The 22477-nt window shown below is 42.4% G+C and overlaps 1 non-coding gene across 1 annotated transcript; it reads left to right on the top strand.

Moving 5' to 3' along the window:
* Positions 1-16558: 16558 nt before the first annotated feature.
* Positions 16559-16665, top strand: LOC133802746 (small nucleolar RNA R71). The gene has a single exon (XR_009877493.1). It is a non-coding gene; the product is annotated as a small nucleolar RNA R71 (small nucleolar RNA).
* The last annotated feature ends 5812 nt before the right edge of the window (positions 16666-22477 follow it).

Raw genomic sequence — 22477 nt, 5'->3', positions numbered from 1 at the left:
GCAACCTTATGAATTACACCATATTTTTGCATTAAGGTCTCGAAAGAATAGTTGCAAAACTGGGTGCCTTGATCACTTATGATAGCGCGTGGTGTGCCAAACCTAGATAACACATTTTCCTTTAAGAATTTCACAACAGTTGTGTTATCATTATTTCAACAAGGCACAACTTCCACCCATTTTGAGACATAGTCTATGGCAAGGAGAATGTAAAGGTAGCCAGAAGAAGGTGGAAATGGTCTCATAAAGTCTATCCCCCAACAATCAAATATTTCTATTACAAGATGTTTACCCAAAAAACGGCTGCTGATAATGTGGCAGGGATTTCTCCCACGTGGTTGACACGTGGCGGAAGTGTATTTCGACTATCGACTAGAAGCACATCACTTCGTCAGGCTTAATTATTAGATACGACCAGTCTGGTCGTATAGTTTGTTTTATTTACTTCTAAAGTTGTAATCTTATATAATCGCACTGAATATGTCCTCATTATGACCTAGATACGCATTTATTAAGGTAAGTAAGGGCCCATTGGCCCATGTAACCCTCCTTGAGCCTATAAATATGCATGAAATAGCTCAAGGAGGGGACTTTTGATCCCTGAATTTCTTTGCAAAGATAGAGAGAGAAAGAGAGCTATAGTGCAATTATCCATCGTTTCATTGTATTTCTTCCAAGGTTGGTGAAACTCAAGAATCCTAGTTCTTTGATCACGGCTTTGAGATTCAATATCAATAATAGCACTAAGCGGACGTAGGTCATTACCATTCTTTGGGGCCGAACCACTATAAATCCTTGGTGTTTTCTTCTTTTTCATTGGATTAAATTCTTAATTGTCATTTTATCTTTTGTCGTACATTTAACTCCGTGTCGTTGGCCAAATCAAGGGTCAACATTCTGGTGCTTTCATTGAGAGTTTGATAAAAAAATGTGAGAAAATCTAATGGCGAAAACATCCAAGAAGACTGGACAAGCTGCTGGCGCTGCACCATCCCAACCTCCTCCCCCAAATGTGGTCGAGAATGAACCAAATTTGGAGTTTGATGAGGAGGAGTTATATTCCGAAACACTGAGGGCAACTCTAGGAGTGTTGCAAGATGAGTTGGCTAATCTGAGGGCCAATCAGGAGAGTGCTACGGAGATGATTGCGCTGCAGCAAAGAGAAATAGAACGACAGTGCCAGAGCTGAGCGAGCGGCAGGCGGAAATGGATCGTCGGCAGAGGGATGCCATGGCCGCCCTTGAAGCAGACACCCAACTGGCTAGGAGTCAGGCTGTGCCAACCTCCCAGCCAGATCAGCCACCGAATATGCCACCTCAAAGAGGTCCCAATCCAAGCCCTCCGCTGCAGCCAGCAAGCCCTCCAAGGCCAGAGCAGCCACCTGTGGCTCAGGATGATGTCCCACCTAGGGATCCTGAGCAGCAGCCTCTATCTCAGGCTGGTTAAGGAAATCCCCAGCGCTAGAGACAGAATAGGGCCAAGCAACCGCCTTGCAGCCCTAGACGCCCTAGGGATGAAGAGCCAAATCTACCGAGCAGGGGGCAGTGTCCTTCTGCCAACAGGAGGAACAACGAGTTAGGCTCTGCAGTCAGGGGCCCCCCACGACATAACAATGCACGAGGACCCAATGACCAGCGCAGGCCTCCCCCTGACGCTCGAGAAATGCTAGCCCGAGGAGGAAATAGCGTGAACAGTCGGTTACGCCGTAGTCCGCCACAATTTAGAGATGACCATGACTATAATGAAGCTAATTCTGGCAGAAGAAATGCTGGTCGAAGAAATGAGGAAAAGAGGTGGAGGCAGAAGCCCCCCACCTAGAGAAAATAGGCCAGCTAGCCACAACACTGGGGGCAACCCAGGCAGCAAAACGTCTTTAGTCGAATAGGAGTTAGCGAGCAGAGACGTAGAGACGGTAATTTAAGAGACATACTTAACGACCGCCGTGAGAGGCACGAGGAGTACGTTCCCCCGGCACCGGCGGCCCCAGCAGTCCCAGAAGCTATTCAAACTCAAATTAATGCTCTGAACCAGGCGGTACAGCAACTGGTCGAGGGACGAATGTCCCATATCGAGTACGATAGGAGGGGCACTCCCTTTGTACAAAGGATTGCTGCCGCTGAAACCCTCAATAAGTTCAAGATGCCAACATTGCCGAACTTTGACGGGTACAGAAACCCAGTATCTCACTGTTGACACGGTTCTTCGCCAACAGGTAATTAAGAAAATAAGAGGAAGGGATTAGTGCTTAACTGTGAACCGAAATAGATGAATGATCTTTTGAAAATGGGCTAGTGACACAATTACGTTTTTTAGGTGGTTCAAAGGTTAAAATCCTTCTACTCCACCAGTCAATATTATTGCTATATGCTTGGTATTCTTTTACAGGGTATTTCTTACACAATAGAATCCAACCCTTTGCAACTCCCAGGGTTTCCATATTTATAGGAGAGGGCACCTGGGAGTTGGTAAGAAGGTCATCCCATGACCTTCTTACCTATCATGTCAATTCTGTGACATTCATGATTAATTCCTAAAACCTGACACATGAAGTGTGGTCAAATCAATATGTAAGGGGGATAATGGGCCGCATGGCCCAACCCAGTCGTGGGTGCCAGAATACGCACGTTCATGCTGCGTGTCTGAGAAGTCAGGGATATATCAGACATGTGATGTCTGATATATGCACGTTTACCTTGCGTGGTTGACTTTATAAAAGGTCACAGCCTCCAACTTTAGCTCGTACCACGAGCTGGATGCTTCCCTCAACCTGTGGCCTTCAGAGTCCAGACTCGGTCCTTAAGTAATCTTGGCGAACCTTTAGGTTACCTCGAGCTAAGGAGGTAGGATCTTACGATGGCAGCTCCGGTCTTGGGGATGTCCACGTGGTAGACATGATTAGGCCGTATCTCAGCCCGCTAACAGCCCGTGGGAAAATTAGGGCGTACACTCACGTTAATAAGTTTGAGATACAAATGGATATACAGAAAGTGTCGGAAGATGCCCGCTACTGGATCTTTCCAGTGACACTGTCTGACACTGCCCAGGAGTGGTTCTTTAAGTTCCCTCCTACTAGTATAGTATCATGGGAGATGTTCGTAAAGGAATTTTACGGACAGTTCTACTCGGGTCGCGTACACCCCACAGAGGCCAACCAGCTAGTCGAGATATGCCAGAAAGAGGGAGAACCCTTAAAGGAATATGTCCAAAGCTTCATGCGAGCAACAGCTGGAGCCAAGACAGTGGGCGATGAAGGTAAGATGATGGCTCTAAGTGCTGGGGTTAGGCGTCATTCACCCCTCTGGAGTAGCCTCAGAAAGAATAGGGTAAGAAGTACCCAAGAGCTTTTGGATCGGGCTCATCGATATATCAAGCTTGAAGACGCGATTGCCAACGAAGGGAAATCGCCAACAAAAGACAAGGGGCCCAAGGAAGAACCCGCCAAAGTCGCCAACGGGTCAGAAAATCCCAATGGCAACGGCAAGGGCAACAGGAATGGCAGTGGTAGGAATGGTGGAAAACGGGTGAACAATTAACCCTCAACTTCTGAGAGTAAACGCCCCAAAGGCAATCAATACGAGCCGAGATTCACCAACTACACAGCCTTTGTCGAAAGTCGAGCTGAAGTCTACTGGCGACTAGCTCAAGTGTGCCTTACAAATGACCCGCAACTATAAGGAAAGATATCTCCAAGAGAGATACAACAAAGTTCTATCATTTTCACAATGACTACAGGCACAACACCAATGAATGTAACCAGTTGAAAGATGAGATTGAGTTCCTGATTAGGCAGGGACATTTAAGAAGATATGTGCGAGTCGCAGGAGGGTCTCAGCGAGAAGCTCAAGGTGGCAATGAGCAGGCGCCTGCACGCCAATGATCGCCACCTCTACAGCCAGCTCCTGTGGTAGGCACTTTACTCACCATCTGTGGAGGCCCACATCTTGCAGGAGATAGTGGGAAGGCAAGGGAATGATATGCTTGAACCCTGCGCTACGACCAGGACATCGAGATGATGAGTGTGGAGGATCGAGTAACGAAAAAGGCTCGAACAGAGGAGGAATTGATAACCTTCTCTGAAGACGATGCCCAGCACGTGCGATTCCCACACTCCGATCTGCTGGTTGTAGACGTACAAATTGCCAACACGATGGTGAAGAGGGTGTTGGTCGACACAGGAAGTTCGGTCAACATCATGTATAAGTCTTTGCTGGAAAGAATGAAGTTGTTCATCAAAGACCTGGAGCCATGCAACCAAACCATTTATGGTTTTTTTGGTGAAGGGCTCGCCCCCAACAGGGTCGATTAGGCTTCCAGTTATAGCAGGTATTGCACCTGTTAATAGGACATTACTCACTACTTTCATAGTAGTTGATTGCCCTTCAACATACAATGCTGTAATTGGGAGACCAATTCTGGTCGACCTACGGGTCGTCACTTCAATATGGCACCTTGCCATGAAATTCCCGACAGACGCAGGGGTAGGATGCGTATTGGGAAATCAGCGGGAAGCAAGGGAGTGGTACAACACCTCAATCACCAAGGCAAAGAAAGGTGTATCAAGAAATGTTCCCAGAAAAGAGTTGCAAGTGGAAATTGATGCTCAGGCCCACTCAGGTGATAATGTCACCAAATAGGGCATTGCCCAAAGGGAGGATAGAGACTTGGATCCTCGCTTTGGGGATTTTGAGGAAGAAATAGGACCCATTAAGGACCTTGAAGAGGTCCAACTCGATGAAGAAAATCCGACCAGGGTTGTGAAAGTCGATAAAAACTTAGAGACAACAACAAAACAAGCACTAGTGGAGTTTTTAAGGAGGAACCAAGAAGTCTTTGCCTGGTCGCACAAAGACATGGTCGGGATAGACCCTGCAATCATTAGCCATGTCCTAAACATTGACAAGAGTTTTCCACCGATGCAACAAAAAAGAAGGCTGCTCGACAAAGATAGATCAAAGGCCTTAAAAGAAGAAGTCGAAAAGCTAAAGGAGAATGGATTCATCAGGGTGGCATTTTATCCATTGTGGGTCTCTAATCTCGTGCTAGTTCCCAATCCAAATGGCAAGTGGCACACGTGTGTGGATTTCACAGACCTTAATAAAGCTTGCCCCAAAGATTGTTTCCCACTCCTAAGAATCGACTAGCTGGTCGATGCCACTGCAGGACATGAGATTCTCTCTTTTATGGATGCATACTCCGAATATAATCAGATTAGTATGCATCCCCCTGATGAGGATCACACTAGCTTTCGGACTGATACAAGGCTTTACTTTTACAAAGTAATGCCTTTCGGTTTGAACAACGCTGGTGCGACTTACCAACGACTATTCAACCACATGTTTAAAGAACTGATCGGCACAAACATAGAGGTCTACGTCGACGACATGCTGGTCAAGTCGAAGAAGGCAGAAGGGCATATAAAGGATTTGCAGGAGTGCTTCAACATCTTGAACAAATATCAGATGAAGTTGAATCCCCTTAAATGCTCCTTCGGAGTAGGATCAGGGAAGTTCTTGGGATTTATAGTTAACTCGAGAGGAATTGAAGCCAATCCCGAGAAAATTAAAGCCCTGATCGATATGAAATCGCCAACGAAGATTAAGGATGTTCAAAGTTTAACTGGAAGAATTTCCGCTCTTAGTAGATTCATTTCGAAGTCGACAGATAAGTGCGTTCCATTTTTTAATCTACTTAGAGGCAACAAAAAGTTTGAATGGACGGAGGAGTGCGAGCAAGCTTTTCAAGCATTGAAAACTCATATGGCGCAACCACCAGTCCTATCGAAACCGGTTGATAAGGAAACTTTGTTCATCTACCTGGCGATCATGGAATATGCTACTAGTGCCATTTTAGTAAGGGAGGAAGAAGGCGTGGATAAGGTTGTTTATTATGTAAGCAAGAGGCTAATTGGAGAGGAGCTGCGGTACCCACCTATTGAAAAGTTAGCCTATTGCTTAATTTTGGCCTCCAGGAAGCTGCGGCCTTACTTTCAAGCTCACCCAATCGCGGTTTTGACCGACCAGCCTCTACGGCAAGTTCTGCAAAAACCAGAGGCTGCGGGTATATTGTTAAAATGGGCAGTCAAACTTGGGTAGTTTGATATATCTTACTTGCCGTGAGCAGCGATAAAAGGGCAAGCCCTGGCTGACTTCATTGCAGAGTTCACTGAACTTACAGATAGCGAGCAGACTGAAGAGCCTAATGAGCCTGAGTATCAAAAACAAGCTCCCTCGTGGAAATTATTTACAGATGGTTCTTCTAACGAGTACCACGCCAGAGCAGGAGTGATATTGATAACGCCGGAAGGGCATCAATTTCACTGCGCAATCAGGTTTGACTTCACTGCTTCTAACAACGAAGCCGAGTATGAAGCATTACTCGCTAGGTTGCGGTTAGCTAGGGAGATGAATATAAAGGTGCTCAACATCTACAGTGATTCTCAGCTGGTGGTGAATCAAGTCATGGGAGAATACCAGGCACGAAGTCTAAGGATGGTTGCCTATTTAAACAAAATAAAAGATCTATTGGCTCAGTTCGACAAATACACCCTCCAGCAAGTACCTCGCGACCAAAATTCCAATGTTGATGCTTTAGCCAAGTTAGCAAGTGCGAAGGATGCTGATACTCTGAATATAGTATTGGTTGAGTGGCTGTCTATGCCAAGCATCCGAGCAGAGGAGACCACTATGGTGATCCAGATGGCTGATACATGGATGGCACCCTATATAGAGTATCTGACGCAAGGCGTGTTACCAACGGACAGAAAAAAAAAGCTAGGACCCTTCAGCGGCAAGCTGCTAGGTATATCCTGGTCGATGGAATCTTGTACCGAAGGGGATACTCAATGCCACTCCTCAAATGTATTTCAGAAGAGAAGGCCAAAGAATTGATGAAAGAGGTACATGAAGGCTTTTGCGGAGACCACGCTGGGGGGCAAAGCTTGTCGAAAAAGATCCTGAGGCAAGGATACTTCTGGCCCACGATGAATGAAGACTCAATGGAGTTTGTACGGAGGTGTGACAAGTGCCAGAGGTTCTCCAAAATCCCACAAGAAGCCCCTAATGAGCTTAAACAGATGCAAAGTCCGTGGCCATTTACAGTTTAAGGCATAGATCTAATCGGATCTTTGCCCATAGGAAAGGGCAGCTGCAAGTATGTTGTGGTTGCCGTCGACTACTTCACTACATGGGCCGAAGCTGAGCCGCTCGCAACCATAATGACCAAGAAGGTGCTGGATTTCGTGATCAAAAACATTGTTTGTCGCTATGAATTTCCAAGGAAAATCGTCTCGAATAATGGCACCCAGTTTGATAGTGATTTATTCACGGACTTTTGCGAATGACATGGTATTATCAAGAGCTTTTCTTCAATCTCTCATCCCCAAGAAAATGGACAAGTCGAAGCAGTCAACAAAACGCTAAAGGATACTCTGAAGAAAAGACTGGAAAAACCTAAGGGGGCATGGCCAGAGCAATTGCCTGAAGTCATTTGGTCATACAGAACTTCCCACTGAATAGCAACAGGCCATACTCAATTCTCTTTAGCTTATGGGTATGAGGCTATGTTGCCTGTTGAGTTAGATCCGCCTTCGCATTGCAGAATAACGTACGATCAAGGCTCGAACAAACAACTACTGATGGAATCCCTAGACTTGGTTGATGAGAAGTGTGAGCAAGCCCAACTCCGAGTAGCTGCGTACCAGCAAAAAGTCACCCAGTATTTCAATTCTAAAGTGCGAGAAAGGAAATTCAATGTCGGAGATCTAGTACTTCGAAGAGTTTTACTAAACACCCGCGACCAAGCTGCTGGAGTACTCGGAACTAATTGGGAATGGCCTTACCAGATTGAAGAAATCCTCCATCCAGGCACCTACAAACTTGCTCGCTTAAATGGAGATCTCATTCCTCGCTATTAAAATGGAGAACACCTGCGCAAGTACTATCAATGAACAATCCTTCTTAAAGGATTGGCTTGTATTAATTTTACTTTTTACAAGTTATGAAAAAGGGTTGGTCATTTTATGTGACTAATCTATTATAAGTGTAAGATCTTTTTGATCACTCGTACAGACACGTTTTGTCCATTTATTACGAGAAATATAAGGGATTGTGCGCAGCCAGTCATTCTTGCCAATTATTGTATTTTATACAAGTATTTGCTCATTACGTGTGTTTTTTTGTTGTATTACAATTTTAATTATTTTGCTCCAAGCAGTATTGTTCGAATAGGTTTTGGTCAAGGCAAGTGACCAAGGACCTAAAGCTCCTCGATCACTTGGGGGGCACATAAGGTATCTAGTAAGCAAAGCATATCGAAAGGTATGTAAACACATGAGAAAAATAAGTGAAAGCATGCTAGGGTACTTAGAATATTTTTCAAAATTTTGTATTTTGTTAAATCAAACCAAAGTACTATGCTAAGTTCAGTCATGCAAATAGATGTTATAATAAGGTGCAAATATATTATAATATCAAAATGGATCCTTTTACACCGCGAGCAGTCGCTGCTCTGATGTAATTGTTCAATTAAAAGTAAAAGCTGCCCGTGCAGCAATAAATATTTAACTAGAAAATAAAAGTGTCTTTACATCATGACCCATAGGCCGTGTACTTAAAATATTAAAGAGAGAAAAATAGCAGACTACGAGGCTGGAGGATCTTGAGGGGTGCCCTGGTCGACGACAGTTGTAGCTTCATTGTCCTCCCCGTCCACGCTAGTGGCCAAGGAGATTTCGGGCGAGGCAGGTGCCCTTGCTCTCTCTTCTTCCGCCAATCGAGCAACGCAGCAGGCTATCTCAGCATGCCTTGTGCACTCAGGAAGATAGCTGAAATCAGCCTCTTGGTTGTGTTTCCAGAAGTCATAGAAACACTTAACTGTGGCGTTCATGTACCTTTCCAAATTGCTGGCGTTAGCTTTTTCAAGCTTCTCGATCCGGCCCTCCAATGTTGTAGTCTCCTGTCTGCTCGCGGTCAAGTCCTCCTTGAGCTTTTTAGCCTCACAGTAGTTGACGCGGTTAGCTCCTTAAACTTGTCTCTTTGCTCGATGGCCTTATCCAGAGTAGCCTGCTTCTCCCTTAACTCCTCAGCCAGTTTGTTCTTCTCTCAAGCACTGCCTCAAGTTGTTCAGCGTATTTCGCTTCGGCAGCTTTGAGCTCTTCAACGTGTCGTTGCTCCGAAGCCCTGGAATGCTTGGTGATAGCACCCGAGCAGAGCCGGCCGGCAGTAAGGGTCAGCATTGCCTGCGATCAGAGCGAAAGTTAAGTTGACTGTAGAGTATAAAAGGGTTGTCTCCACAGAAAAAGATAACTTACACTGGCAAACTCATTTAATGTGCGAGTTAAGATCTGGTCGGCATCCATCATCTCTGTCACAGCCATAACCTCTTGGCAACGTTCGTGCTTCAAAATTTTGGCCACCCTGTCTTTGACCGATCTTAAGGCACGACTCAATATGTCGCCCCCTCTGGAAGCTGGAGCAGCCTGCTGAGTCTGGTCGGTTGGGGCCGGTTGAGAAGGTGTCGACCCAATAGGAGCAGGAGGAGTTTGCTACTTGAGAGGAGAAGGAGGTGGTATTACATTTGTTGAAGGTCCATCTGCCGGAAGGTCTACAGTACGAGTTTTCTTGGCCGGCGATGCTTTACTATTTTCCCCGGGATGTCACTTGCTCGTTTTCTTCTTGTTCGAGGGAGCTTCAGGAGCCTCGGGGGCACTGTATATGTCGAACACATTCTCGAACTCCATGTCTATAAGAAAATCAAATACACGAACAGTGAGATAGTATAAACGATTGAGTATGTTATGTCAGGAAAAGAAACAAAGAAAATTGTAAATGAAATACCCGAGCTATCATTACTAGTCGCTACATTATATACTCTACTACTATTACACTCACTCTCTAGCATGAAGAAGTCTGAATCTAAATTGGGAGCGTACTTAAAATTGATATCCCCGTCAAACAAGTGACAGGGAATTGGCAGACTATCTAAGAGCGAGAGATCAGTACCGTTCTCATCCGAAGATTCGTCGAGGGGCTCGAGAGGTTCGGTGGCTTTCTTTTTTCCCTTTCCCGTTGGGGCGGGGAGAGCAGCAGTCCACGGGGTGCTGGAGGGTTCCCAGATTGTCACTCCAGTTGCCTTCCTCGGAGGGGGTTGTGACACGTCTGGGTGCTGCTCGGGAACCTCTCCACTGGTGGCACTCCCCGCTGTTGACTCCCTCACATCCTGGTGAGGGGCTAAAAGGTCGACCAGTCTTAGATTGGCTTCTGTGACCAGCTGTTTGACACTTTTCTCTATGTTATTCATGCTGGCCAGGAGGGCTGATCGGATCTCCATGTCTGAAGTAGGCTCTGGTCGCAACCATGGGCCTGAAACGCATTAAATTTCTAAAAGAAATGCAACTAAAAATTGAAGAAAGATAAAAGACCAGTGGTACAAAGACTTTACCTCCTTGTGTGAAGGCCAAGTTGTTCACGACCATGTCAGTCGTCAGGAAGTACTCCAGATGGTACTTCCCACGATCGAGATATAAGTGGTGTCAGTCAGGAAAGTGCGACCTGTTTCCTGGTGACAAAAGTGGAAAAACCCCGTGTTTTCCTGGTTGGGGTTAGATTTTAGGTCGAACAGGTAGTTGACCTCATGTGGCGTGGGGACGGGCCATTTCTTATGGCTATAGAGGATATAGAGTGCAGCAAGAATTCTATATCCGTTGGGAGTTATTTGAAAAGGAGCGACCCCGAAATAATTGGCCACTCCCTGGAAGAAGGGATGAAGAGGCAGGATCGCTACTACCTCGATGTGATATCTCGACCAGGCGCTGAAAGTGCCTCCAGGCAAGTTCACCCATTGGTCTTTGGTGGGTTGGACTAGGGTCACCCCAGGAAGTCCGTATTTTTTAATGTAATTAGGGATCATCCTAATCGTAACTCGACTAGGAGGGGTGACGTACCATTCAATGTCTGGTTGAACGACGTTTCGAGGCTGAGCGTGAGTTTGAATGTTAAGGTCAGGGACATTTCTTTCCTGACCACTAGTCGAGGGAATTCCAACCTGAGGAGCAGGCTGATTTGAAGGGTTGGAAGGTTTCTTTTTCTGGGCAGTGGATTTTACTCTACCCATGGCTGGAAGGTTTGACTGAGGTCTATTGGGTGGGGTTCGAGAAAAAGGAATTCCTGGTATCAACAATGAAAGTTGCTCCTCGTCTTCAAGTAATTGGGCAAGCAAGTCGTCATTGATAGGCCTTTCACCTCCCCACAGATCTTGCATGAAGCTGTGAACAGAGAAAGGGGGAGGTGAGAACGTAAAGCCTAAAAATTTGTGTCGAGAGTTATAATAACGTTGCTCGCGTATAAAAGTTAAGCTTTTATACGGCCAGCAGCATTCTAGCAAAAACACTAAGTTTTATACGAGCAGTTTGAAAAATAGATTGAAAAGCGGAAGTAAAAAGTTTTTCGGAAAAAATCTTTTTCGACTCCGAAGGGGCGGGAAAAACCCAGTTTTTCAACTAGCTTGAAAATTGAATTTTTACTTCGATTTTACACCCATAAATCTACAATCTCGACTACCAAACTAGCTCCTAACTCCTACGAAACGTTACTTCACTACCCTATCAAGCATCTATTGATATACACACAATCCCCATAACAGTTTCAGCCAAGAGCATGCAAAAGTTCAGAGATAAAAATAAGTATGAAACAGTTTTGCATGGAAACTCAAACGTCTAAGAAGTTCATGAAACTTACTTAGATGAAAAATGGAGTCTAAACATGAAGTCTGAACACAAAATCTTTCGAGCGTCCGGAAGTGAGTTCTTGGGAATTTATGGGCTCTAAAGACGGAAGTTCTTCGAGAGGAGATGGCAAGCGAAAGGTAAAAAGTAAAAATGTGGATTTGGGGTATTACTTATAGTGACTACGGCATGGTAGAAGAAGTAATCATGAATTACCTTTTTCAAAGCATGGGGAAGTGTAATAGCCGTCAGATAAGTTATTGGGAAACCAAAAAGACTTGATTGGACATGATTGATCACTTTTGTCAAGAAAGCACGGGCGGTCGTGGGGTATTCAAAGGGTCAGTTTCCTAAGTTTACTTATGGTCGCAATAATTAAACTTGGGGGCAAATGTTTACCCAAAAAATGGTTGTTGATGACGTGGCAGGGATTTCTCCCACGTGGTTGACACGTGGCGGAAGTGATGTTCGACTATCGACCAGAAGCACATCACTTCGTTGGGCTTAATTATTAGATACGACCAGTCTGGTCGTATAGTTTGTTTTATTTACTTCTAAAGTTGTAATCTTATAATAATTACATTGAATATTTCCTCATTATGACCTTGATACGCAGTTATTAAGGTAAGTAAGGGCCCATTGGCCCATGTAACCCTCCTTGAGCCTATAAATATGCATGAAATAGCTCAAGGAGGGGACTTTTGATCCCTGAATTTCTTTGCGAAGATAGAGAGAAAAAGATAGCTATAGTGAAATTATCCATCATTTCATTGTATTTCTTCCAAGGTTGGTGAAACTCAAGAACCCTAGTTCTTTGATCACGGCTTTGAGATTCAATATCAATAATAGCACTAAGTGGACGTAAGTCATTACCATTCTTTGGGGCCGAACCACTATAAATCCTTGGTGTTTTCTTCTTTTCCATTGGATTAAATTCTTAATTGTCGTTTTATCTTTTGTCGTACATTTGACTCCATGTTGTTGGCCAAATCAAGGGTCAACACAAGAATTGGGTTTAATGGCATCATATGTCATGGGACAAAGCACCTAATTTCTAACACATTTCACATGATCGACAGAAATTGTTAGTGTCTTTGAACAAAGTGGGCCAATAAAGACCACACTGTAAGATTTTTGCAGCAATCTTTTTCATAGAAAAATGACCACCACAAGCTTCATTATGACAAAAGTTCAGGACACTAAAAATTTCATCATCTGGAATGCAACGTCTCATAATTTGGTCGGGGCAATACTTGAAAAGATATGGATCGTCCCAATAGAAGTTACGAACCTCGACCAAAAATTTACGTTTATCTTGTGCACTCCATGCAGTTGGAAGTTCGCCAGTCACTAAGTAATTAACAATACGAGCGTACCATGGCAACTTAGTGACTGCGAAGATATGTTCGTTAGGGAAGTCATCTCGAATGGTTGGGCCATTAGCAGAATCAGAAAATTCAAGATGAGATAAGTGGTCCGCTACCATGTTCTCAACTCCTTTCTTGTCCTTTATGATCAGATCAAATTCCTGTAACAGAAGGATCCACCTAATTAAACGTGCCTTAGCATCCTTTTTGGAAATGAGGTATTTTAAGGCGGAATGGTCCGTAAAGACTGTGATAGGTGAACCAATCAGGTAGGAACGAAACTTGTCAAGTGCAAATACTACAGCAAGTAACTCTTTTTCAGTAGTAGAATAGTTCATCTGAGAACTGTTAAGAGTTCTACTTGCGTAATAGACAACGAAGGGCTTCCCTTCCCTTCTTTGACCTAAGATGACCCCTATATCATAATTGCTAGAATCACACATGACTTTGAATGGTAAGTTCTAATCTGGTGGCTGAATGATAGGGGTGGGAGTGAGTTTTGCAACGAGCGTTCGGAAAGATTCCTCACACTCCGGTGTCCAACTGAACACAACATCTTTTGCTAGGAGGTTTGACAAAGGGCGATCAATTGTCGAGAAATTTTGTATGAACCTCCTATAGAATCCTGCATGCCCAAGAAAATATTGAATGTCTTTAATAGTCTTGGGGGTGGGCAGCTTTGATATGAGTTCAATCTTTGATTGATCAACCTCAATTCCTCATTCCAACACGACATGCCCCAAGACTATGCCTGATGGCACCATGAAATGACACTTTTCCCAGTTGAGTACCAATTTCTCTTTGCAACGTTTAAGCACAGACTCTAAATTGAGAAGGCTTGATTCAAAGGAATCTCCAAAGACTGTTAAATCATCAATGAATACTTCCATACATTTCTCGATCATATCACTAAATATGCTCATCGTGCATCGCTGGAAAGTGGCTGGAGCATTGCACAAGCCAAATGGCATATGCCAGAAGGCAAAAGTACCAAAAGGAGAAGTGAATGTGGTCTTATCCTGATCTTCTAAGGCAATCTCGATTTGGTAATACCCTGAATAACCATCGAGAAAACTATAGAAAGGATGATCCGCCACACGTTCCAATATTTGATTGATGAATGGAAGTGGAAAATGGTCTTTGCGGGTGGTTGCATTTAATTTTCTATAATCAATGCACATGCGCCACCCAGTTGTGACCTTGGTAGGAACAAGTTCCCCTTTTTCATTTTGTACCACTGTTACCCCTGATTTCTTGGGAACAACCTGAGTTGGGCTAACCCATTTACTGTTAGCAACATGATAGATTATTCCAGAATCAATAAGTTTCAAGACTTCAGTCTTAACTACTTCCTTCATCGTTGGGTTCAATCTTGTTTGAGGGTCACGACGTGGTATAGCCCCGTCTTCCAATTGAATGTGATGGGAGCAAATTAAAGGAGTGATACCTTTGATGTCAGCTATCATCCATCCTAATGCATCTCTTTATTCTTGCAACACATTGATGAGTTGGCGCTCTTGTGTGGCATTGATCTTGGAGGATATTATGACAGGAAAAGTGTTGTCAGCTCCCAGGAAAACATGCTTAAGACCCTCGGGAAGTTGTGCCATCTTTGGTTGAGGAGTTTTTCAATAGAGGGCTTTGTTGTTTCTCGATCTTGAGTGAGTTCCTCAAAGATTGGATTCCAAAACATGGTTCTTCTAGCCTGTGAGTGTTTGACAATTTTAGGGTTGATTTTAGACTCATCGGACTCAGAACTTTCTAAAATTTGGAAGAGGTGATTAAAATGATTAGACGTGTATTTCGCTTTGACCTCTTCTAAAATAAGTGTATCGATCAGATATGATTGGAAACACTCATCGTTATCAGGTGGTTGTTTGTTGATGTGGAAAACATTCACTTCTAGAGTCATGTTCCCGAAAGAGATTTTCATGAGACCATTCCTACAGTTAATGAGCGCATTTGTTGTTGCGAGGAAAGATCTACCGAGAATGATGGGAATTTTGGACTCTATACTCACTTCAGGTTGAGTGTCCAAGATGAGAAAATCAACAGGGTAATAGAATTTTTCAATTTGAATTAGAACGTCTTCTACTATTCCCCGAGGTTTCTTGACTAATCGATCGGCCAGTTGTAGCACCACAGATGTGGGCTTGAGTTCTCCTAGACCTAATTGCAAGTATATTGAATATGGCATGAGATTTACACTTGCTCCTAAGTCTAGAAGGGCTTGACCAAATTCCTATTCCCCAATTTGGCATGAGATGGTGGGACAACCAAGATCTTTGTACTTAGGCGGTGTCTTGCAGTCAATTATCGCGCTAGCTTGTTCTGCCAAGAATGCAGTTTTCTTAACATGGTGCTTTCTTTAAATGGTGCACAAATCTTTGATAACCTTGGCATAAGTCGGCACTTGTTTGATCACATGCAACAATGGCAAATTGATCTTCACTTGTGTTAAAGGTCTAGAATTTCACCATGATTTTCCAGTACCTTTCCAGTGGATTTCAAAGCTTGAGGAAAGGATGCCTTTACTGGAATGCTTATTGGCATATCATCATCTGGAGTAGGCATTGACGTACTCATTGTCTTAGTTAACGGTGAAACCGTACTTTGACCACTTCGAGTAGAGATGGCATTAACCTCTTTGAAATTTGTATCTAGAGAGGAGGAGCTTTGTACCATGTGTTGCCCTTTTTGATGGATTAGAGGTTGAGCGGGAAGTCTACCACGCTCTTAAATTGCCAAAGTAATGTTTAACTTTATCATTTGGATTTTTATGTCTTTCATTTCCTCTACCATTTGTGTGAAACAAGATTTGAGCTCTTGAGTTGAGGCTATTTGTGTTTGCGCAAGCATTTGCAAAGTATTCTCAAGAGAATTACTTGACTGCATGTTATTTTGAGGAGAAATGTATGCTTTTGGCGGTTGTTGCTGCCCAGGCCTCCATTGGCTCACAGATGCTTGGTTTGAATCCTTCCAGCTGAAATTTGGATGGTTGCGCCAACCGGGATTGTAAGTGTTTAAGAAAGAGTTATAAGGCTTCTTGTGATCCCCTAAAGCATTGCATTGTTCCTCATTTCCTCCTCTTAACTCACCAAGAGTTGGGCACTCTTGCGGTTGATGTTCCTCCCCTCCACAGATGAAGCATGGATCTCGTGTCTCTACCTTTGCAGCCATGTGAATTCCTCTACCTTCTTGAGATTTGAAAGCCTCGAATTGTTGTCTCAATGATTCAATTTGGCTTTTGACGTTGTCAGCTTCCCTTAATTGGTAGATTCCAGTTGATCGTGGCTTGTCCATAGGACTCGGTCCATTCCATGTGTAGGACTTTTCAGCGAGATCGTCGAGGCACTCGAAAGCTTCATCGGGATCTTTTTGAAGGAATTCGCCATTGCACATCATTTGTACGAATTGTCTTTGTCCGGTTGTGAGACCGTCATAGAAATAGCTAATCAGACGTCGGCTTTGGTATCCATGATGTGGGCATTGATTTATCGAATCTCTAAACCTCTCCCAGACCTGATGGAAAGTTTCAAGGTCTTTCTGGATGAAGGTAGAGATTTGCCTCTTAAGGCTGCTAGTCTTATGGGGCGGAAAATATTTGGCAAAGAATGCTTTTGTCATTTCGCCCATGTTCCGATAGATCTAGGCCTTAAGGAATACAACCAGCTTTTTGCTTTGTCTTTGAGAGAGAAAGGAAAAAATTTCAATCTCACAATGTTGGTGACATCAGCTCGGTTGTTGAATGTATCCACCACCTCTTCGAATTCCCGTATATGCACATACGGACTCTCATTTTCCAACCCATGGAAGGTTGGTAAGAGGTTAATCATGTTGGGTTTGAAATCAAAATTTGGCATACTGTTGGGATACATTATGCATGAAGGTATGGCTGTACGCGTAGGATGTAAATAATCCTGTAGCGTTCTTGGTTGGACTTCATCTTGATGAGCCATCATGGGTGGTTCAGGAAGTCTTAGTGAATCGGGAGAATTTGAACGAATGGAAGAAAACGACGAACTAGGAGAGTTTTCTAAAGCTTCTACTTATTGTCTCATGAATCTCCCTAGTGCATCTCTATTTCGTGGCATAAATATATATATTTTTTATTTTTAAGTATTATAAGCGCAAGTGTGTAATAGTGTAATAAGTAAACACCAAAAATGTTCCCAGGCCAATTGGGAAGGCTGCCAAGGTACCACTTTAGGCCCAAGAGCTTTTCTATAACTCCCCGAGATTCTTAGAAAAGGTTGGAGGGTAACGCTAACATATACCTTATTTAAGAACCAATTTTTCTAAGACAGAACAAGTTTGGTTTTTACTAATTTCCAAAATTACACAAATGTTCTCAATACTTTTTTTTATGATTTTTTTTCGGAAAAAAAACCTAAATCTAGAAAATAAATTCTCAACCTAAAAGTAAAATAAATAAAATAAAAAAATAATAAAAAAAATAAATGAATAAATAAATAAAATATTACTAAGGAAAAATAAAATAAAAGAGAAATAAACAAAAAATTATACTACTTTTTTTTTATAGAAAAAATAATAATTTACTATGCAAACCTTTAATTGTAGAATTACCTCCCCGGCAATGGCGCCAAAAATTGATATCGCCCAATAAACTCCTAAGCGGTCGCAGTAGTAATCGGGCTATATCGTATCTACAGAGAGGTAAAATACAAGTAAAAAGAAAGATTAGTAAATTAGAAATAATAAACTTTCAAAAAGTGTAACTTTGAAAAAGAATATTTTTTTTTAACACTAAATAAACAAAATTGAGAAATTAGAATCTGAAAGAAAATATGAAAGACATAAGTTTCATTCATGCAAAAATATATATATATATATATATTTTAATAAAATTGATTCATTCTACTCAACTATAATTCTACACCATTAATTAGTTGGAAAATATATATAATAAAGCTCACCTTAAAATATGTTCTTAATTAAATTATACTATCTTCTAATTTTAAAAACCAATCATATTATAAACCTTAGAGCGACAAAATATCAATGACAGAATGCAGTAAAAAGTATATAATATAACAAATATCCTAAATTAAATCAAGAGCCTAAATTATATAAGAAGAGCATGACTAGACTTATGTAAAAGACACTAATAAATTTATAATAAAAATTAGAAGAAAATAAATTTAATTGTAACAAAGATATAGAAATAAAGAAAAAAATAAAGAATCAATATATTAAAAATATAATGTGAAGCATGAACTTTACTCTAGCCTTTCCACAAGAGAATTTAGCCTAAAATGGGCATTGTTTTTCACTCAAAGAAATGAAAGAAAAATAAGAACAAAAAATGTTTTTCTCTCTCACTATACTCTCCATACTTAATTCCACAATCTGATGATTTTTTCCTACATTTGGCTATCTATTTATAGTGGAAATATGACCCCAAAATGTGTTAAAACCGTATACAAAATAGTGGGAAAAATGGCTGCAAAATTGGTGCAAAGTAAGACAAGTGGGAAACAAGTTGCAATAGTAAAGGGACACGCTGGCCACGTGTCATGCACTGATTGGCTCGGTAGTGGAGTGCGTCAGGCGCGTGGAAGACAGTAGCCAAGTGAGTGGGACAGGTGGCATCTCCTAGTTAGATTGGCAGAGATGTGGCAGCAGCTGGCAGGCGGTGGCAGGCACTGGTGGCTCGGCTCGGCTCGGCTTTGTCAGACGGTGTTAGACGTGTGGCAAACGGCTCGGCTACTGGCGTGGCTCGGCTGGACAAATGACCTTTTGCCACGTGGCAGCTGCTGAAAGCTTGGGCCGGGCTCGGTTTTGGGCCTAAGTCACCTTCAAAAATACCACTTTATCATCATTTTTTTTCAATTATATTTCTTTCTTTCTTCTTTCTTTTTGTTTGTGTCAAAAATACATTTTATTTCCTGAAAATTAAACACAAATTAAATCAAAATTAATATTTTCAAATATAAACTATATTACAATAAATCCATGAATATATTAATTAAAACTTAATTAATTTTAAACTTTAAGACTAATAAAATGATACTTTTGAACACTAATCAGGTGGGAGATTTTGTAACGACCCAACATTACTAATAAGGCTTAAGGGCCTTGATTAGTGTGCTGGGAGGGCATTATTGGAAGTTGTGTAAATTAATGGTGTGATATGCGTGATTATGTGAAAAAACATGTTTATGAGTATCTGGTAAGCATGCGGGCCCTGTTTGGCTGTAAGGGCATAATTGTAATTTTGGCCCGTTAAGGCATAAATGTGATTTTGTGATAAACTGTTAAGACCACATTATTATGTGGATATATGTGTTTGCAGTTTCGGCACGAGGCGATCCTAGGGAGCTAAATAGCGGGAAAGGGTCACAATGGGGCTTAATATTTGACATTGGATAAGTCAAGGGGTATTCCAAGTATCGAGTAGTTGTCTTAGACTATTGGGTTATGTTAGGAAGTCTAGGCAGGAATATTGGGGAATTTTACCGTTTTGCCCTCGGGGACGTTTCCGGCACCCCGAGCCTCGGGATTGACTTAACTAGCCAAAGTTAGACTTAGCCAAAACATAAGTTAGTGGAATAGAAATAGACCGACTCTTTTTCTTTCTCTCTCTTCTCTTTCAAGGAAACTAGGAAAAACACAAGGAAAACAGAGAAAATTTGGAGGATTTGAGCTGGGATTTCAGAGGATTTCAGTGGGGATTTAAAAGCTTAGCTCAAGGATTATCCAAGGATCATTTAATCAAGGCCAAGGTGAGAATCAAACTGTGTTTTTGAGGTTAGAAACTCTGAGTTTTTCTGAGTAGTGAGATAATTGCGATTTTGATGTTTAAGGTTGAATTGAAGTTGGAAGCTTGGGAATTAACTTGGATTTTGCTTAGAGAAGTGGTTCAGCAGAAGAGGTAAGCTCCAATTTGTGATTTGAAAGCTTAAATTCTAGTTTTGTATGACTGGTTTTGGTGTTTTGAGTTCTTGAGTTTCAGAAATTGAAAATGGGATTCTAGTAGGTTTTTGGGCTGGATTTCTGTTGGGATATGTTGTTAGAGTCATGATAAAAGTGTTGTGATTAATGGGTTTTGAATTAGGGAGCTTTGGGATGGCTTTGGATGAGGTTTAGATGTTGGAAATTGTGGGTTTCTGGGCACGAAGGGAAGGGCCGCGGCTCTGTTCTAGAGCGCTGCGGCCCTAGGATGCAATGGAGCCAGGGAGGCTCGGCCAAGGGTAAGCACTGCGGCGCCCAAAGGAAGGGTCGCGGCGCGTGTCTTCTTTCAGGGGTGGCCTTGGTTCTGTTTTAGGGCAGGGCCGCAGCCCTTAGTTGTGTACTTGAACATTTAGAGTTTTAAAGCATGGGAATCTAGCCTAGAGTGCTCGAGATTGATTTCACCACCGTGCTTGGTGGAATTCGGTTTCCCGGAAGTTAGTTTTGTACCCGAAAACTCATATCTGAATATTAAAGGAATCCAATACCTTGGTTGTGACTAGGTGTTAAGGCTAGAACGGGTCGTGCTCGAGGAGCGTCGCTCATAATCAGTGATCGCAGAGACTAAAGGTAAGAAAACTGCACCCGGTTGTGGATATATAATGGGACCAAGGGTTCCCTGTCTTGTATGCTTTGAAAGAATGGTATTATGCCATGTTTAATGTAAATGGTTGGTATCACGCCATGTAAATAGTAAACGAGCAGCCTAAGAGCGTCGGAGTTTACATATGTGCACAGGGCGCGGCTCGGCCACTGGTAGCAGAGGACAGCTTATTATGCACTGAGCTCGGTTTAAGCGGGCCGGAGTCAGTGGGATAAACAGAGGGTGCGGCCTAAGTTGTCGGCCCTAATTATCTTGTGATTTGATTGTAATTATTGTGATAATTATGATATGCTGGTTAATTAAATGGCAGATTGTTAGCTTGTTGATTATTATCGTTGAATGGATGAATGTTGTGTTCTGTTGAGTACCTGGTTATGTCTTGTGAAATAATTGAGTATTATTAGTGATTGTATCTTAAATGTTATGTTTTCTTGCTGGGCCTTGGCTCACGGGTGCTACGTGGTGCAGGTAAGGGCAAGGGTAAGGCAAGTTGACCATGGGTTGGAGAGCTCTGGGGGCGAGGTGTACTTTGTCAGTTGCTCGGCCGCCACGGTCAAGGTTTTGTGCAAGAACGAGAACCTAAAACGTGTATTTTGCCATTAGAGTGGCTTGGTTATTTATAAGCGTTGGAAATTCTGTAATTATGTCATTTAAACTTTAATTTGGGATCCCATGTACCAAACATGTATTTTAAATGAAAATTATTTGTTTATAACCAAAATCTTTTAAACCTAACCTGTTTGTAACATTAGATTCACATTTTTAATCAAAAGACTTGATTAGCAAGTCTCGCACTATTTCAAACACACAGTGTAACGGTCTTGGTTATCCAGGGCGTTACAGATTTGGTTCTTGTAAAGCTACATCCTTACCGCCAAACCACAGTTGCCCAACGCCTTAATTCCAAGCTTAGCCGTCGGTATTTTGGCCCTTTTGAAATCATGGCTAAAGCTGGACTTGCCGCATATACATTGAAGCTTCCACCAAACAGCTGTATCCACCCAACTTTCCATGTCTTGTTGCTCAAACCATTCCATGGATCGAAGGCAATTAGTTGTTATCCTCTGCCATAGTTGAGTCTAGCCAACAAACCGGTCATGCTGCCTTTGGCCATTCTAGCTACTCGCATACACAGGGCCAACAATTAAGTTGCTTGGCAAGTACTCATCCAGGGGTCATTAAGCTCTTCGAAAGATGCAACTTGGGAAGACTTCGACACTTTCATTCGAATGTACAACTTGCCCAACCTTGTGGACAAGGTTGTTTTCGTGGAGGGGAGAAGTGTTATGAAAGTCCAAACCACAAGCCCAATTGAGCTGGATTCTAAGGCCATCCAGGAACAAATGAGAAGTTGGGGAAGGGAGTTGGTTCGAACAACTGAGGTCACTCCAGTGCATGAAGGGGACACCGGAGTCACTCGAACTGAAGAAGGGAAGACCAGCAACAGAGGTAGGAATAGCACGTAGCAAGAGAGAGCGCGTAAAGCCGAGTTGGTTGAAGGATTATGTTATGGTTTTGGGAGTTTGAGAGGAGTGTGTGAAATTGTAACTGAATTCTGTTAGCCATGGTTTGTGTGCTACTGAATATAAATACTTTCTTGTAATAATTTTGGAGGTTATGTTGGAATGGAAATTTGCTTATTGCATTTTGGAGATTAGCTCTGTCTCGAAGAGAGCATTTCTATCCTAACACAAAATCTCAAAATTTTACGGTGATAATAAATTTCCGATGCAATTAGTTATAATAGGATACGTTTCTTTCTTGACAATATTTTAGAGTTTTTTTTTAAAACACTTATATTAATTCTATTCTTAT

This window comes from Humulus lupulus, chromosome 9 (assembly GCF_963169125.1).
Source record: "Humulus lupulus chromosome 9, drHumLupu1.1, whole genome shotgun sequence".
Taxonomy (NCBI): Eukaryota; Viridiplantae; Streptophyta; class Magnoliopsida; order Rosales; family Cannabaceae; genus Humulus; species Humulus lupulus.
The sequence above is the reverse complement of the archived record's forward strand: the minus strand, read 5'-3'. Positions and strand labels throughout refer to the sequence as shown.